This window comes from Pseudorca crassidens, chromosome 10, assembly GCF_039906515.1.
Source record: "Pseudorca crassidens isolate mPseCra1 chromosome 10, mPseCra1.hap1, whole genome shotgun sequence".
NCBI lineage: Eukaryota > Metazoa > Chordata > Mammalia > Artiodactyla > Delphinidae > Pseudorca > Pseudorca crassidens.
Window position 1 is genome coordinate 50,597,563 of NC_090305.1, and position 19,757 is coordinate 50,617,319.

At 39.7% G+C, this 19,757-nt stretch overlaps 1 protein-coding gene and 1 long non-coding RNA gene across 5 annotated transcripts in view; one reads left to right on the top strand and one right to left on the bottom strand.

Moving 5' to 3' along the window:
• LOC137232183 (uncharacterized) overlaps positions 1-19,757 on the bottom strand; it is a 70,816-nt gene that overhangs the window by 26,670 nt on the left and 24,389 nt on the right. For all 4 annotated transcript variants that reach the window (XR_010946896.1, XR_010946898.1, XR_010946897.1 and 1 more), the window contains one exon: positions 19,378-19,421. This is a non-coding gene — a long non-coding RNA (uncharacterized lncRNA). The remainder of the gene's footprint in view (positions 1-19,377; positions 19,422-19,757) is intronic.
• Positions 1-19,757, top strand: part of CMC1 (C-X9-C motif containing 1) — a 130,000-nt gene that overhangs the window by 8,968 nt on the left and 101,275 nt on the right. The window lies entirely within an intron of this gene.

Below are 19,757 nucleotides of genomic sequence, written 5' to 3' on the forward strand. Positions count from 1 at the left end.
GAGACAGAAACAAGCAGTCTTGTGTTCACCACCCAGAAATTGGGCCCGTGCAGCCAAGACGGGGGATGCAGGGAGGTTTAAGGGCCACGAAGTGGGAGAGGTGAGGACAGAACAGGTAGAACTTGAGGGAAAATGACCAGACGTTCAGGTTGGCCCCAAGTAACCCCAGTTACCACTCTTTAGCCCAATTTAATTATTAATAACGCCCTCCCTCCTTCTCTAAGGCTCATGGAATAGGGCAAGGAGACTAGATTTTGCAGTTCAGGTGAAAGCCATGGGGGACTTTTAAGTAAGGGAACCACGTGATCCCCGGATTCATGCCTTAGAAAAGTTGCTCTGCCTGCAATTGGCAGGCGTTCTGTAAGGCGAAGGACTTCCATTCATTCTGTTTAAGGCCCTGATACCCAAAGAATTTCTTAGGTTTCTCACAGTACTGCAGAATCTTGGAATTTGGAAAGAATCTAGAGCTTACTTTGTTTATAGTCCTACACCATGTAAGAATGCCTCCTACCATAATTGGTGCTTACAACTGGCTTTAATGAAACTCAAATAAAAGACTATGATCAAATAAAGAGGCGGGAGACGTAGAATAAGAACAGAGTCTTTGGAGCAAGACAGAGCCAGATATGAGTCCTTGACCCTGTATGAGCTTTGTGATCTCAGGCAAATTACTTAACCTCTCTAAGCCTTTGATTTGCCACCTGCAAAACAGAAACAATAATAACCACCTGAGTGCCTTTAAAGTATTAAAAATAAGCTATGTAAAGCACTGGCTGGTGCAGAGTATTTCAATATTATAAAAATAAAATAAACAATAAAGATTCTTTAATGTAATTTCAAAAAGCCAATCCTACTTGACAAAGTGATTTTTCAAATTATTGTCGACATCACTTTTTATAGTTTGCTTTGAACCTCTGCTGAAAACAATGCATTCTCTATCCAGAGTAATGCACTTGATATGCACATGAAATTTTGCAAAAACATTTATTGAATGGCAGCTTGGAATAATGTTTGCAAAACTGTTGAAGGGCTCCTTTTAAAACAGAAACTGAGCTGAATCACAGAGTTGTAATTCCATCTACCGCACTCCCCATTCAGTATCCCAGTTTTCCCAACAAGGTGACTAAGTCTTTCCCCTCTGTCACTCACACCCCTTCTCTAACCCTAGTCTAACTGACCTCACTAAACAAACAGGTTATAAGTGACTATCAGACACACAAAGGAAAGGGTTATACGGCTTTACAATACAAAATTATTGAAGAAAATTATTGAAAGTCTCCAGCAATCACTACAGCAATTTTTTTTTTTTTTTTTTGCGGTATGCGAGCCTCTCACTGTTGTGGCCTCTCCCGTTGCGGAGCACAGGCTCCAGACACGCAGGCTCAGCGGCCATGGCTCACAGGCCTAGCCGCTCCGCGGCATGTGGGATCTTCCCGGACTGGGGCACGAACCCGTGTCCCCTGCATCGGCAGGTGGACTCTCAACCACTGCGCCACCAGGGAAGCCCACTACAGCAGTTTTTTCCTGTAGTGATTTTTGTCCTGAAAAATCTGGATAAGTCTGACTAATTCCTGAAATATACATTTACATGGTCTCCTTCATGCCTGCAACTAGGATGAGGTGACCCAAATCTTTGTGATTTACCACTGGTGCTAAGAGACCAGGACCACAAACATTCATTCACATCTAACAGAACAACCTTTCTCAGAAATCTTGAGTAGCAATTACACTCGCTCTTAAAGGAAATCATCGTAAACATTTCACAGTTATTGTATTACTTTTCTAGGCCTGCCATAACAAAGCGCTATAAATAACAGAAGTGTATTGTCTCACAGTTCTGGAGGCTAGAAGTTCAAGATCAAGGTATGGGCAGGTTGGTTCTTTCTGAAGGCTCTGAGGGAGAATTTGCTTCCTGCCTCTCTCCTGGCTCCTGGCAGTTTGCTGGCATTTCTTGGCTTATAGATGCAGGCTTAACTCCTGCATCGTTGTCTTCATGTTTACATGGCCTTCTCGCTGTGTGTGTCTGTCCCTTCACACATATATTCATTTTATAAGGACATTTATTCTTTTTATAAGGTCACCAGTCATACTGGAGTAGGAGCTCACCCATTCATTCCAGAATGACCTCATTTTACCTTACCAAATCACACCTGCAACAGCCCTATTTCCAAATGAGGGTACACTCTGAGGTACTAAGGTTAGGACACCAACATGAATTTGGAGTGGACACAATTCAGTCCATCACAATACTGAAATGAATCCTCTTTATTTCACATTTATTTATGCCTTCCCCACAGAGACATTCCATTTGAACTTTTCTAGTTTAAAAAAATGCAAAAGGATAGCTTCCTCAACTCGATAAAGAATATCTATAAACACTCTATAGCTAATACTTAATCCATAACTATATTTCATGGTGAAAAACTCTAAGTTTTCCCACTAAGATCTGGTACAAGACAAGGATGTTTCCTCTCACCACTCCTTTTCAACATTATACTAGATGTTCTAACCAATGCAATAAGACAATAAAAGGAAATATATATATATACACACACATATAGAGAGAGAAGGAAAAAATAAAACTGTTTGCAGATGATATGATTGTCAGTGTAAAAAATCCAAAAGAATCAACAAAAACCTATTGGAACTAATAAGTGATAATAGCAAGGTTGAAGGATACAAGATTAATATACAAAAGCCAATCACTTTCCTATATACCAGCAATAAACAAGTGGAATTTGAAATTAAAAACACAACACCATTACACTAGCACCCCCCAAAATGAAATACTTTGGTATAAATCTAACAAAATATGTACATGAGCTATATGAGAAAAACTATAAAACTCTGATGAACAAAATCAAGGAAAAACTAAATAAATGGAGAGATATTCCATGTTTATGGGTAAGAAGATTCAATATTGTCAAGAAGTCACTTCTTTCCAACTTGATCTATACATTCAGTGCAATCCTGGTCAAAATCCCAGCATGTTTTTTTGTGGATATTGACAAATTGGTTCTAAAGTTTATATTGAGAGGCAAAAGATCCAGAATAACCAACATAATATTGAAAGAGAACAAAGTTGGAATATCAAACCCACCCAACTTCAAGTCTTACTTTAAAGCTACAGTGGTAAAAACAGTGTGGTATTGAGCAAAGAGTAGACAACTAGATCAATGGAACAGAGTAGAGAGCCCAGAAATACACCCACATAAATGTAGTCAACTGATGTTTGACAAAGGAGCAAAGGCAATACAATGGAGTAAAGATAGTCTTTCAACAAATGGTGGTGGAACAACAAGACATACCAAAAAAAAAAAAAAGGATCTAAACACAGACCTTACACCCTTCACAAAAATTAATTCAAAACTGATTGTAGGCCTAAATGTAAAATGCAAAACTGTAAAACTCTAGAAGATAATAGAAGAGAAAACCTAGATGACCTTGGGTATGAAAATGACTTTTTAGATATAACAGCAAAGGTACAATCCAGAAAGAAAGAATTGATAAGTTAGACTTCATTAAAATTAAAAACTTTTGCTCTGTGAAAGATGTTGTCAAGAGAATAAGAAAACAAGCCACAGACTGGGAGAATATATCTGCAAAAGGCACATCTGATAAAGGACTGTTATCCAAAATATACAAACAACCCTTAAACATCAACAATAAGAAACAAACTGATTTTAAAAATGGACCCATAGACCTTAACAGTCCCCTCACCAAAGAAGATATATAGATGACAAATTAGCATATGAGAAGATGCTCCATATCATATGTTATCAGGGAAATGCTAGTTAAAACTATGAGCTACCACTATACAGCTATTAGAATAGCAAAATCCAGACTACTGACAACACCAAATGCTGGTGAAGACGTGGAGCAACAGGAACTCTCATTCACAGCTGGTGGCATGAAAAATGGAACAGCCACTTTAGAAGACACTTGGACAGTTTCTTACAAGAATAAGTATACTCTGAAAGAATTAAGCAATCATGCTTCTTGGTATTTACCCAAAGGAGCTGAAATAAAAACCTGTACGTGGATATTTATAGTAGCTTAATTCATAATTGTTAAAAATGGGAAGCAACCAAGATGTCCTTCAGGAGGTGAATGGATAAATAAACTGTGGTTCATCCATACAATGGAACATCATTCAGGAGTAAAAAGGAATGAGCTACCAAGCCATGAAAAGGCCATAGAGGAACCATAAATGCATATTACTAACTGAAAGAAATTTGAGAAGGATATATATTATATGATTCCAACTGTATGGCATTGTGGAAAAGGCAAAGCTATGGAAATAGTCAAAAGATCAGTGGTTGCCAGGGGTTAGCTAGGGGTAAGGAGGTGAACAGAGCAGTAAAAATACTCTGTGTACCATAATGATGGATACATCATTGTCCAAACCCATAGAATGTATAACACCAAGAGTGAGTGGTAATGTGAACTATGGACTTGGGGTGACTATGATGTGTCAGTGTAAGTCATCAATTGTGACAAATGTACCACTCGGTGTGGGGGGCTTCTTAATGGGAGAGGCTATGTATGCGTGGGGTCAGAGGTATGTGGGAAATCTCTACCTTCCCCTAAATTTTGCTGTGAACCTTAAACTGCTCTAACAATATCGTCTTAATTTTTTAAAAGTGATTCTTTTAAAAAGTTCTTAGAGCTACTTGTCATTCCTGTTTAAAAAGATATTTCCTTTGAAAACGTTATGCCTTGTTAAAAAATATACAGCGTTATAAAAAAGAATTAAAAATGAAAAAGCATCTGATGCAGGCCTCCCCACAGGCCCACCCCTGCCACCACTTGTTCTCGAAGTTGACATCTGAGTCTCAAGGGTAATCAGGAACACAGAATTCATTCCAAAAATCTCTGCGGCTCAGTTGGAACAACTGTTCATGTTTATAAGGCACATGGTTTGATGAAGATTGCATTTATTTTAGATTAGTCTGGGGGCTGGCCCTGTTGTTCTAAAAGTCTAAGGATGAAATTACAAATTTAAACAGTTGGTGTCGGTGGCAAACCCTGCTGTTTGCTGGAGCAGATGCTGTCAGCGCTCCTACCACATCCTGTAGGCACTTTTTTTACTGGAAGCACCTACAGCTCCCTGCCAGAGGGCTTTCTTTAAGCCTCATGGGGCACAGACAGGAGGTGCTGGGTGTAAGTACCCCTGGAGGAAACCCCAGCACAACCTGGTGGGGTAACTCTGAGAAATAGCCACACTGACCCCAGCCTGATGAATTTCACTGACCATTCTTGTAACTTGATCTACAGTGTGCCCTCCCTTCTTTCTCTCACTTCCCTTCTTCCCTGGTGTTTCCTGGTTTCATCTCCTAAATAAACTAGTTACACATTGTTTTAGGATCTGCTTCTGGGGTAACCAAAACTAAGACGCTTCTCTCCCAATACTTATTCCTTTCTTCCTTGTTAACGTGACTTCAATTTTCTTGGAGTTCCCAGCTTCAAGTTCAGGTTCATGGGCTTCCCCCACCCCAGGAAAGAGGTGCTGATTGGTCTAGACCCAGCACAGGGTTCGGGTTCTTCTACATGAGCAGGTGGCTCCGTTATGACCGGTGAAGACACTGGGAGGGCAGAGCCAACATGGAGGAGGCAGAACCATGAGAACCGCAAGAGCAGAGGCAGAGCCCTAATCAGATCACACCCGGAGCTGCTCTGCCTCTGGAATTCTTGTTACATGAGATATTGGCCATTCCTGTTGTTTAAAGCAATTGAGCCAGGGTTTGTTGTTACTCCAGGCAAAAAGCATCTAATTAATGCATTTTTATGTCTAGAGAAAAAAACCCTACAATCCTTAGAGTGTCAAGAGACAGTATATGGCCACTAGAGCAGGAATCAAGAGCCAGAAGGGGACAAACAGACGTCAGGACAAGCAAGGGGAAGCGGACAGGGGATGGAATTATGTTCACTGAATAATAATGGCAAAGGAATCCAGAATGTCCAAACCAGAGAAACAGGGCACCAAGAGTGGATAATCAGCTAGCCAACCTTTCTTCTTTCCTTCCTTCCTCTCCCTCCTTCTCTCCCTCCCTCCCTCCCTCCCTCCCTCCCTCCCTCCCTCTCTCCCTCCCTCCCTCTCTCCCTCTCTCCCTCTCTCCCTCCCTCCCTCCCTCCCTCCCTCTCTTCCTTCCTTCTGTCCTTCCTCTGTCATTCATGAGCACACTATTCCAGGCACTTCCAGGAACTGAGCATTCAGTGGTGAGCATGACTGACATGGCCATAGCCTTTGGGAAGCTTGCACCCAAGAGAATCACTAGCAAGTTGAAGCCCAGGAGTGCATTGTAGAGCAAGAAGCAGGAAGGTGGACCCATGTATGGGCCCAGATAAAACTGTGTCGCCGCAGCTGGGTGCTCTTTCTGCTGCTCTCTCCCCCGACAGGTGGACGTCTTGACTCTGGGCCTCAGTGGAGCCAGGAATGACTCCTGACATCAGGCAGTGTCAGTAACTAAACTAACCCCAAATAAAGAAAACTCTTCCGAAGACCTCACTGGAACCCTGTGAACTGGGCAATGTTTGGTAAAATGGCTGTCTAGAAGAGAAAAGTCACTTTTATTAAAAAATATATATATATGGCAATGAGATGGAGGCTGCTATTTGGCAAATGAGATTTTTTCTGAAGTAAGAAATGACCTAAGTTGAAGATGTCAGGTAAGCTCAGCCAAAGAGCTACCTGGAAATCTGTATTGATAAGTCCATGCTCAGTAGGGGAAAAAGTACTGTGATGTCTTCCAAGGCACAGAAAGGATGTTAGCCACTCAGATACCCATTTGCTATAGCCAGGAAAACTTGAAAGAAGGGAAGTCTTGATGTCTCGCTATCCCTTGGGAAGAAATTATTTTATAACTAAAAAGAGAACAGAGACAAAATATAAAATTATACTTGTTTCTCTTGGAATTCATGCCATAAAAACTGAATCTTGAAGATGGCAGGTACCCATTTCTGAGTGCCAAGCTATAAATTGACCCAAACATCTCTTAAATATAACGTACAATATTACTTGTACAATTTAAATGTACATTATGCTTTATTATTAACATGTTTTACTGAAAATGTTTATCATTTGTACATTTCGTCTGGTAACACTTTTTTTTTGCACTGACCTGCAGATGTCTGTGTCACCTTCTATTCTGCTTTGTATATATTCTGCTTTGCATATTATTTTCAAACATATCAAAAATATCCACACATACATGTTTATGCTCTCTTTTCAAGCTAATATGGCTGATAATTATGTTATAAAAATGTATGAGTATTGCTAAAAATGTGTGGTTTTGTGCATGTTATGGAAGCTTAAAGGCTATTTTTGATTCATTTATTCATTCATTCAACAAATATTTGTGGAATGCCTGTGACAAGCTAGATGCTAGAATCTTGAGCTAGAAGCTAGATTTGTCGCTATAAGTCTCTGTAGAAACTACTTTTCTACTGTTGCCTTATAGTTAACCGTGAGTTATTAATACCAAGATCCAAATAATGAATCAATATGAGATGGCAAAAAAAAGTCAAAAAACAGAAGAACAGGAGCAAGGTCAGATTCAGATACAAAGATTCATAGAATGGAATATACAAGATAAAAATAATCAAGAGAGAGTGTGAAGACCATGAGAAAATCTGTGAGACTGATACCCACAGAAGTTTACAAATAACAAGGAAAGCACCATCTAGTCAGTGCTTGGTTGGTATCAGCAAGTTCTCATTGACAGAGAGCTGTGGTGAAAGGCTTGAGCCCCATTCTTTGGTCCTAGTTGATCCTCTAGGCCTACAAAGCACTATTTTCAGCCATCTGAGTCTTCATCACTTCATCACAGAGAGCCAATCAGTCCCTCTACAATCTCTGCTTTATGTTTCTTTTCCACCAAGTTCCAGTTGCTCTCTAATTCTGAAAGCAGAAGTCCAACATTGTATCATAAGAGGCAAGATTTGGATTCATTCTGGCACATCACTTGTGGTGCACCATCTTTGGTTCATGACAGAGCAGTCACTTATGCCACCTGAATATCCTTCTCTTCTAAGATGCAGAGAACAGAACATCACGTCATCAAAGTCAACAAGTTAGAAAAAAGAGAGACTTAAGACAGCAAGGTACAAACTAAGATAAGCCACCATATGTGTGCAAACCTTCATGGGAGAGGGAGGAAGTTGGCAGGCCAATACTGAGAGCCCTGAGACCTAAAGGGAAAACTCTGATCAGTGGTGTAGATTCAGAAATTCTGCCTCATCATTTTTCTCAGAACAAATCAGGCCCTGTACACTGACTTAAATCAACTATCTATGAGGAGACAGAAATATATATCAGTAGGTCAATTATTTATGTGTGGTCAAAATCCCTCTAACCTTTCCCAATCTCAAGGGACTTATAAAAGCTATCAGGAATTTTCTTGAAGACCATGGACTAAAAATAACTGAGAACTATACTCAGTATCCTATGATAAACCATAATGGAAAAGAATATTTAAAAAATATATATATATACACACACACACATATAACTGAATCACTTTGCTGTACAGCAGAAATTAATACAACATTGTAAATCAACCATACTTCCATTCAAAAAATGAAAAAAAATTAACCGAAGTGGAAGAGTCTTGAAAGGTTTTTAATACAGACAGGGGCAAAGCCTGGTCATCTGACTTTATCCCATGTCATCCAAGTGTTCATGCTGGGCAGATGGAGCTGTGGGGTCTGAATAAGATATTTTTTTCCAGGACCTGCAGTTCTGACTCAGAACAAGCACTAGAGTGGATCAGAGCTGGCCCAGAGCCAAGCTGTATGAAGTGAGGAGGGAGATAAGGATGGGAGTTACTCAAGACCCAAAGAGTCAAAAGGAAGTCTGACTTTTGTGACTACATCCACCAAGCTGATGGCTTCTCTCCTGGCTTCCACTTTCGTTCATCCAATGGGAACCACCCTCAGGACAGCAGAAAGTGGAGGAAGGATGGGATTTTGGCAACGGGCCTCAAACATTTTGGTCTTAGGACTCACTGAAACTCTTAAAAGATAAAAATTATATCTATTGATATTAGAAATTAACACAAAAATTGTATCTATTGATTTTACCATATTAGATATAAAAACTGAAAAACTTGTATCTGTTGACATAGGTATATGATAAAATAGATTGATATAGAAAATGATATAGAGAAAAATTACATCTGTTGGAAATTTTTACATTAACTTATTAATGTAGTTGAAAAATAACAATAATTCCATAGTACATTAAAGTAATTAAAATGTTTTATGAAAAATATATTTTTCCAAACAAACAATAATTAGTGATAAAACTGACAGGTTTACATTTTTGCAAATCTCCTTAATATCTGGCTTAATAGAGGGCAGCTGGATTCTCATATCTGCTTCTGCATTCAGTCTGTTGCCATATCACATCATGTAGTCCCTGAAAAATTCTACTGTATACTCAAGAGAAAATTAGAGAAAACAACACAAATATCTCAGTATTTTTATGAAAATACTTTTGAAAATAGCTATGAAAGGGCTTGGGGACACCAAGGAATCCCCACACCACTCTTTGAAAATTGCTGGTTGGACTATATATGCCCCTGCCCTCTCCTTTCTAGGCTACAAGTTGGCAGTGGTTGTGCCCCCTGGTCAGAGCTGCACCCGCTGTTGGGCATCCAGCCCTCTCTGTCCATTGTATTCCCAGCCCCTAGCCCTCCCCTGAGCCTGGGAGTAATAAAGTCTACCTGGTATTGGTAGCCCTGGAGTGCTTCAGATCCCCTGTTGCCAACTCTTAATCTTGCCCATACCTTTCTTGGTAAATAGACCCTTCATTAAACTCTAATCAATCATCTTTTTTCATGTGTGCGTGCAGTGGGAAGACTCTAAGGTGGCCCCCCACAATCCCCCCTCCTGGTGTTCTCGCCTGTGTGCAATCTTCTCCTCTTGAGAATGTGGCAAAAGTGTTGGGATGTCACTCCTGTGGTTGCATTATGTTGTGTAAGACTCTTCTCGCTAAAACAGGTGCATTCTAGAGCCTCTCCTTGATGAAGGAAGTGGCCACGTAGGAGAAGTGACCATGTGACCAGAACTGCAAGCAGCCTCTAGGTGTGCACACAGCCTCCAGCTAACAACCAGCAAGAGCTAAACCCCAACCCCACAGCCATGGGGAAATGAACTCTGAGCTTCAAAGGAATTCTCACCAGTTGAGTCCCCAAATGAAAACACAGCCCAGTCCACACCTTGATTCCAGCCCTGTGAGACCCTAAGCAGAGGATCTAAGGTTTGGCAAAATTCCTGATCCATAGAAACTGAAATAATACAGGCATGCTATCTTAAGCTGCTAAGTGTTTGGTAACTTGTTACACAGTAATAGGTAACTAAAACAGTGCCATTTTCCTCCCCAAACCCTGACTTATAAACGATCTGCACACTAACTATAAAAAAAATTTTTTTTACCACTGCTGTCCCATTTTTAAATGCCTTCCCTGTATTCATTTCCAAGTCCCATGATAGCTACAAAGGAAGTAACAACTAATACGTGCAGAAGTGTGTCATGATACTGGGTTTTTGTTGTTTAAAACTCACCAGTTGACTTTTCTCTGGGTTAGAAGGATGCAGTATTAACGTTACGGAAGATGTTACAGAAAAACCCGAACAAGCGTTTTGGCTAACCCAATATATAAGGGTTATACATGCAAGACTCTTTTGCTTTTAATTCCATAGAAGTTGATACTAGTACAATGTACAAAAAATATTTGCATGTGGCACACTATACAATATGTGTATAGTTTAAAAAATTATAATATCATGAGGATCTGCCACCCAGCTCAAAAAACTGAATATTACAAAAACCTTTGATGTTAACTCCCTGGGTGTTCATCTAAAAGCCTATTTTCTTGCCTCCCCAACCAGGTAACCAGTATCCAGTATTTTGTGTTGTTCACTCTCTTACCTTTTGTTATCAGTTATCAACTATATCTGTTGATATATATATATATCGTTTAGTTTTTAAGTGCCTTTGCACTTTACTCACATATACTTCATGTATATATGTATGTGTGTATATATATAAATTCATCTGCAACTTGCTTTTGTTTGTCAGTATTATTTTGAGATTCATCAATGTTGCAGATATAGCTGGAATTCATTCATGTTCTATTGTACTTGAACTTGGTTATCCACTCTCCTATCTATGTATATTTAGCTTGTCTTCAGTTTTTGTTATGAGCAACTTGCTGTACACAAGAGCAGGAATTTCTCAACTCCAGGTGTATACCTAGGAGTGAAATTGTTGGACTGTAGGATGTGTTAATTTACACCTTCACCAGATAATGTCTAGTGATTTTCCAAAGTGGCTCTGCCATTCGATGCTCTTAGAAACTGTGTGCAAGTCTTCTGCTCCATGTTTTGCCAATGAGCCTAATGTACCTTTAATTAATTTGAAAGGATGTTGACTTTTACTCTAAGTGATACCAGAGGTTATTGGAAGATGTTGAGCAGAAATGTGACCTGACTCCACATGCATTTTAAGTAGACCACTGTCTTTCAGGTTGCAGATAGACTACAGGAGACCTGAGAAGGGGGTGGAATATTTGGAAATGCAGGCAATAGTTCAGGTAGTAGATGGGTCTGAACTTGGGTAATAGCATAAAGGTAAGGAGATTTCAAGACTGAGCCATAGAGCTTGCTGATGGACTGGCTATGGGCTGGGAGAGTTGCCAAGGATGACTCCAACTTTTTCTGCTTGAGCAATTCTAAAGGTAGAGATGCCTTTAATTGAACTGGGGAAGGATGCATTGGTCAGAGCTGAGTCTTGGAGCTGTTAAGTTTGAGATGTTGGTTAGACATCCCATGGGCACCTTAAATGGCTGTCGTATGAATGAAAATGGAGCAGGTCCTCTCCATCAGCACTGTGGATCTCTGAGTCTGGATTACTCTTTGTTGTGGGGCGTCCTGTGCATTGTTAGATGTTTAGCAGCATCCCTGTCCTCTACCCACTGGGTGCAAGTAGCACCCATCCCCCCAGTGGTGACAACCAAAAACGTCTGCAGTCATTGCTAAATATCTTTCAAAGTGGGAGTGGGGGGCATAACCATCCTGAGGTAAGAACTACTTGAACGGAAACGAGTTATGAAGGCAATCCTGAGCTGATAAATTTGGGAGTCATTAGCATAAAGATGGTATTTGAAGTCATTAAACCAATAAATATCACCAAAGAGTAGATGGAAAAGAGAAGATGTCAAAGGGCTGAGATTAAGGGTGGGGATGCACCAGTATTTTGAAGTCAGAGAGATAAGGAGGAACCAGCAAAGTTTCAGCAAAAGAAACAAGTCAGGTGGGAGGAACCAAGAGAATGTGATGTCCAAGTGGAAAAATATTTTATCAAAAAAGAGAGAATATAAAACTGTGTCAAACAAGCCTAGTAAAATAGGATTGAGAATTGATCGTTTGGTTTGCTGTCATGAAAGGTACTGATGACCTTGACTTATCTATCTATAAGTTGCTAAATACAGTATAAACTTAACAGCAAGAGACTGATTTTATGTGTATTACCAGCACCATTACTTTCTCTGTTAAAACAACCAAAACTAAACAAACCAAATACAATGTTACTTATTTTTTGTTGATTTTCACAGGTGATCTTTTGAAAATCTATTTTTGGGGCAAAAAAGTTTCTAATTGATTCCAGAAGTAAAGGAAAATAATTATAGACATAGAGTACAAAAATTTTTTTCAATGAGATTTCTGCAAATGGAAAGAGAGGAATCTGGCATCAACTAGAGGGAGAAGGGGATCATGATGGAAAAATGGCAGGGCATGTTTTTATAATTATGCAAAACCATATCCAGCTGAGAGGGAAATTTTGATGATGCAGAGGAGAGAGGAAAAAATTGTTAGAGTGATATCCATGGGTAGGCAAGAGAGGTCTGAGTCATGCTGGGTACATTTCAATATATTTCATAGATGCCAAGAATGTTAAGTTTGAGATCCACACAGCAGGGGCCGTATCCTCTTGGCACTTTCTGTCCGGTAGGTAGGTTCTTACAGCTTCTACCTCAAGCACAGCAGGAGGCCTTTCTCGGACTGGAAGAGAAGGTTTGGCCCCCAAATGTTGGCCTCCCCTCCCCCAAGCAGTCCTCAGCCAACGACAGATGGGAGTGTACGTACCCTGGGGAGAGAGCAGCCCTAAGGAGGTTTCTGTGCCATGCTGAGAGCTCCAGGGGGCTGGGTCCCAGTGCCCACAGCAGAAATCTGCTCTTTAGCTCCCCCCCCACCCACCCCCATCCCCAACCCCATACTGGCTGGTTTCCCTTCCCTGCCTCACTTCAGTTCCTGGGATCTCCTCGCAAATAAGCTACTTACACTCAAATCCTTGTCCCAATGTCTGTTCTGGGGAAACCCAACCCAAGACAGTATAAAGTCAAACAACATTAAGCCCTACCTACTAGTCAGCAGTACAGTACTTCTTACAAGTTGTGTAGAAAATTTGTCATTCTGGACTAACTTAAAAACAATGTCTGTATGCCTTAGCAGATTTCAACCCAGAATATACTACAACACAGAGGAATACTTATCTTGACTAAAATGGCCCCGTGTCTGTGCTTGAGTGCCACTCTCTGTCACATCAGTATGACAGCACTAAGTGTCTAGCTTGAATAAGTGGTCCCTGTCCTTTGATAATACACTGTGGGTCCAGCATTCTGCTCACTACAATTTTCAACTCCATCAGGGGAAGCCTAAGACGTCTCAGAATTCCCAGAGATTTTCAAACTGTGCTTCATTTGTTCTATTATGCACTCAGTCTGTCTTGTCCCTTTGAACTGGATTCACCAGGGACACAATTAGATAGCCACTTTATTTGGGTTTTTTGTTGTTGTTTCATACTCCCTAGCTTGCCATTTCTTTTTCAGTCTGAATTGTGTTGCTTCCTCATCATCCACCCACCCCAACTCACTCATCTTTCATTTAAAAATCCCACAAAGACAGGTAACTATAATATAGATCCTTATAGATCCATAAGACTTCATTTTGCATAGTTAGGGAATAATTGCTAATATTAATATAGTGCTGCTTATGTGCCCGACACTGTTATAAATGCTTTACATGAGGTTCTTTTTCTGTCTTCACATCAACTCTGTGTTGCAGATACTAATATTATCTGCATTTTACAAGATTGAATTATTATGAATTTTAATTGGTACATTTTGGATTCCACAGCACTTCAGGGCTAGAAACAGTCTTGAAAGTGCATTTAGCTGATCTCTTCTTGGTAAACAGAGATATTTCCAAGTGTTCTAGGATAATCATAGACCCAAACCTTTGAAGTAGTTTACAGATGCTATGAAGGGAATTGGGTCCTTCCCAGAATTCATATGTTGAAGCCTTAACCCCTGGTGTGATGGTATTTAGAGGTGATTAGGTTTAGGTGAGCTCGTGAGGGTGGGACCCTCATGGTGGGATTAGTGTCACTATAGGAAGAGACCAGAGAGCTTGCTCTTGTTCTCTCTACCACATGAGGACACAGAAAGAAGATAGTCATCTGGGAAAGCCAGGAAGAGGCCTCACAATGAACCAAATAGGGCAGCACCTTGATCTTGACTCCCCACCTCCAGGACTGTGAGAAATAACTGTCTGTGGTTTAAGCCACCTAGTCCATGGCATTTTGTTACAGCAGCCTGAGCTGGCTAAGGTGCCAAGTTTCTGCAGGACCCAGCCTGGCATCTCTTTCCAGGCCAATCTCAGATCAGTGTCCCCCCCTCACTGTGACACTCTGGTCACAGTACTTCATTCTGTTTCTGCAATGAGACAAGCTCCCTATACTTCTGGGTTTTCATAAATGCTGTTCCCTCTGTCTCACACACTCTGGTAGACAAAATAATGGCCCCCAACGATGTCCATGTCATAATCCCCTAAACCTATTGATATGTTACTTGATAGGACAAAGGGGACTTTATAAGTGTAACTAAGTTCAGGATCCTGAGATGGGAAGATTATCTGGATTATCCAGATGGCCCAATGTGATCACAGGGTCATTATAAGAGGAAGGCAGGAGGTTCTGAGTCAACACCACAAAAGCAGAGCGGTAGAGGGCCAGGAGCCAAGGCACATGGTGGGCACTAGAACCTGGAAAAGGCAATCCTTCCCTTAAACAGGTTCTGCCCTGAAGCCTCCAGAAGGAATGAAGCCTTGCTGACCCCATTTTAGAGTTCTGAACCCCAGAACTGTAAGATAATAAATTATGTTCGTGTATGTCACTGTTTGGGGTAATTTGTTACAGCAGCCATAAGAAACTAATACTCTCTTCCCACTTACTTCTCTCTTTATTTTCATTCTTATTGATCCTTCATATTTCCATTCAAATATCACTTCCTCAGGGAAAGGAATGTTATTTGTCTTACCACTTCAACCACTAACTCATCAAAGAAATGCCCCTGTTACATTTTCACAGCATCCCATGCTTTTCCTTCAAAGCTCTTAAAACTGTTAGATTAAAAAAAAAACAAAAAACAAAAAAACAAAAAAAAAAACTGTTAGATTATTTGATTAACTTCTGAGTAACCCCCCAGATTCCAGCTTCTGTGAGAGCAGAGTCTATGCTGTTTTTTTCTCACCGTTATATTCCCAACATCTCATACCAGAATATCATAAACATTCAATAAATAGTTGTTTAATGAATAAATAAATGAATGAAGTAACTAATTCATATAGGATATGAAAATGATTTGATAGCTCTAAAAGAGACATATAAACATTATTGTTATAATTTAAATTGGTTAGGCCTCCAAATAAAAATTAATGCTATAGGGACTTCCCCGTTGGCACAGTGGTTAAGAATCCGCCTGCCAATGCCTGGGACACGGGTTTGATCCCTGGTCCCGGAAGACCCCACGTGCCGTGGAGCAACTAAGCCCGTGTGCCACAACTGCTGAAACCTGCATGCCTAGTGCCTGTGCTCTGCAACAAGAGAAACCACTGCAATGAGAAGCCCCTGCTCGCTGCAACTAGAGAAAGCCCGTGTGCAGCAACGAAGGCCCAACACAGCCAAATATAAATAAAATAATTTACTAAAAAACAAATAAAAATTCTATTAAAAAATTAATGTTATATATAAAAGGCTTCCTAATAGTCTGTGAGCCTTATTCCCATATTAAAAAGCATCAGAAACAGTTGCTGGTTAATAGGAAACTGGAGGCTCATTTTTATCTCATTTTCATTCTTCTGTTTCTAAGTCATGTCGTCGTCTTGTTTCCACCAGTTCAAATACATGAAAAGTACCTTGAAAAGGAAGTTAACTTTCAAGTTGATTTTATAACTTTATTAGTCAAGATAATCCTTGCTGTGGTGTCGTAACAAACCCCCAAATCTCAATGGCTTTAGACACATAAAATTTTTTCTTGTTCTTGCAAAGTCTGAAGAGGGTCAGCAGTGTTGTCTTCCATTTATTGATTCAAGAATTCAGGCTCCCTTCATTCTGTGATGCCGCCACTTCAGCCTCTGGCCTCCAGGCTTTGTGCAGGACAGAGAAGTCACAGCCCTTGACTACCTTGGTCCAGAGGTTACACACATCAATTCATAAGCCATTGGTCTAAACTTGTCACATGGGTCTGACCCAATGGCAAGGGAGTCTGGGAAACGTGAGGAGCATGGGGAATATTTGGTGAGTATTGTCCACAAGGGCTATCAATGTTTTTGGCAGTGATTCATTACTTATATGCTATAAGTAAATTGAAATATTGTTCCCCCAATAATATTTAAATGTACTTAAAAGTTCCAGCTCTTCAAAGAAGCAATACAGTGACTCATTTTTTAAAGAGTCTTTTGTGAGTAATCACTTCAGATGTGTATCTTTCAAATTAAGACAGGCGTGTTTATGTTGACTTTTCCTGAAGTGGTGTCCTCCTTGGCGTGCTGGGCCAGCTCGCCCCTGTACGTCTCTACCCAACTCCCAAGTTCATGTCAGGTAACCTTGCAATGGTAGCTTGAATTTGGCCACAGTGGGATCACCTACACCATAGCATTTAGCAAATCCTACAAATTAGGACTTCTTTTGTCTTCAGAGAAGCAGGTGTTAAACATTTGCTAGCATACTACTGTATACACTGGTGGTTAAAATGATCGTTTGGTCCTAGAAATCAGCTTGTAACATAGTTTTTAAATTAATGAGTTATACAATTTTAAGACCAAATAATCCTTTTGTGCCCAGTGGGTCTGTGCACACGTGGCCACACACGTGCTTGGGGCTGGCAATGCAGTACAGTAAAAAGCTCCAGAAGGGTCAGGAATCCAAAGTCTGTTCTAGGTTCTGCCACTAATCCCTATGAGTCCTTAGCCAGGTCACTCAGTCTCTCTCAGGCACAGTTTGTCAAGTGTAAAATAAGAAAATGGTGCCTGCTGATCCCCCATCCTCTCCTGTCCTGATACTTACAATGCAGATCCCACACTGAATCAAGCCACAGTGCTCATACTTTGCACTAGACTGACAGTACCAAAAACACCTAATTGTTTCAAGGGCAGACATTGGAATTTATTTCTAGATGATTCCGTTAGGGTTTGTGTTTGCTCTGTGAGAAGTCTGTGGTTATACGGATCAGGAGTTCAGGCACATGGGATCAAAAGGGATGCTGGGTGATGTTCAAGGTTGCTAAACATATCTGGAAGCTCCAAGATGGCTTTACTTATGTCCTAGTGCCTTGGCAAGAGCAGCGGGAGGGCTGGGCTCACCTTGGCTCCTCTCTTGCTAACCCAAGGTCGTCATGGCGACTGAGGGTGCCCAGAAACCAAAGCGGAAGCTGCCAGTAGTCCTCTGAAAAGGTTGGTCCAGACGTGGCCGGGTGTCAACTAGTGGCAGTCTCTGCTTATGAAAGCAGTCACAGGCCAGTCCACATTCAATGGGAACAGTGTCAGATAATTTGTGGCCACTTGTAATCTTGCATAAAATCAAGAAATATCTTAAATACCACTAGACCCTCTGTAATCCTGCTCTTCCCCAAATACACCATTGCCACCACCAACAGCAGAGAGATCAAATCTCTCTCTTAAACTCCCATGACATTACACCTTGCCCCGTATGTAAATCTTGCGACCTTTAGCACAGTCTTGGTATAGAATGGTTATACCGAAATATGTTAATTTTATCAGTATGTTAAAGAAGTCTGTCTACAAAATATATAATTTGTATATGTAAACCTCTTCATTTATTCTCCAAAGAATGAATCTCTTCCCTGATAAATCTTCCAATATTTATATATAAATTATATATATTATATATTATATTTATATATACTGTTGTTATATATATAACATATAAAATTATATATATTAAAATTTTGTTTTATATATTATAATTTTCTGTTTTTTGTGTGTGTGTGAGTGTGTGTGTATATATATATATATATATATATATATATATATATATATATATATATATATATATATAAAGAGAGAGAGAGAGAGAGGTTAATTACAATATATTGGCTCATGCAATTATGGATGCTGAGAAGCCCCACTATCTGCTGTCTGCAAGCTGGAGGCCCAGGAAAGCTGGTGATGTAGCTCAAAGACTTGAGAGTCAGAGAGCTAATGGTGTAGACTCCAATCCGGGTCTGAAGACCTGGAAACAGGAGCACCAATGGCAAGAGAGATCGATGTTGCAGCCCAAGCAGTCAAGCCCAGTTAATTGAATCTTCTTCCACATTTTTGTGCTATTCAGGCTCATAGTGGATTGGATGAAGCCCACCCATATTGGGAAGGGCTTTCTGCTTTACTCAGTTCACCAATTCAACTGCTAATCTCTTCCAAAAACACCCTCACAGACACACCCAGAGATAATGTTTAACCAGCTATCTGGGCATGTCATGGCACAGTCAAGTTCACAAATAAAATTACCCATCAAAGCTAGTAACCCTGATACTTTATTTAAGTGCTAGTAAAGAAAATTTAGAAGAATATGCCCACAACCTTGCCAATAAATTTGACAATATCAAAATTTAAATAAATCTCTTACAAAATACCATGAACAAAGTTCAAAGAGAAGTGACAAATTTGGAAAAAGATATTTGTATCATATGTAAATACAACATGGATCAATATCCAAATTATACAAAGTATTTCTACAAATCAATAAAGTTAAAACACATGAGAGCAAAATAGATAAGAGATATAAACAAGTCATTTACAGAAATAAAAACACAAATGACTAGGAAAAGATGCTAAACCTCACTAATAATCAGGGCATTGCAAATTACAGTCCATTCTTTACCTATCAGATTGATAAAAATTTTAAAACCTGACAATATCAAGTGTTAGTGATAGTGTGAAGGAAGGGGAACTGAAATTGGTACAGACAGTTCTGAGGCCAATTCAGTGGTATTTATTGAAACAAACAAAAATACATACCTCTGTGACCCAGTAATTCCACTTCACACTAACTTCCTTTGTTCCTGTGCAAAAGGAAGCATTTTGATATTGTCAAAATTATTGACAAAGTCACATATTTTACTGCATTTTTTATTATCAGTTAAATAATATTTATTAGTTAAATAAAATTAAATATTATCAGTTAAATAAAATTATTATCAGTTAAATAAAATTTTACCAGTTAAATAAAATTCTAGTCATAAACTACAAATTTTGGTAGGTGGGTATTGCTTTTAATGCATTAATAAATGTATATGTTTTGTATAATTATGATATAAGGAACTACATTTAACTACATTTTACTCAGTTGCTGAGTAAAAAATAAAACAAGGTAGAACATTACATACAGTGGAAAACTA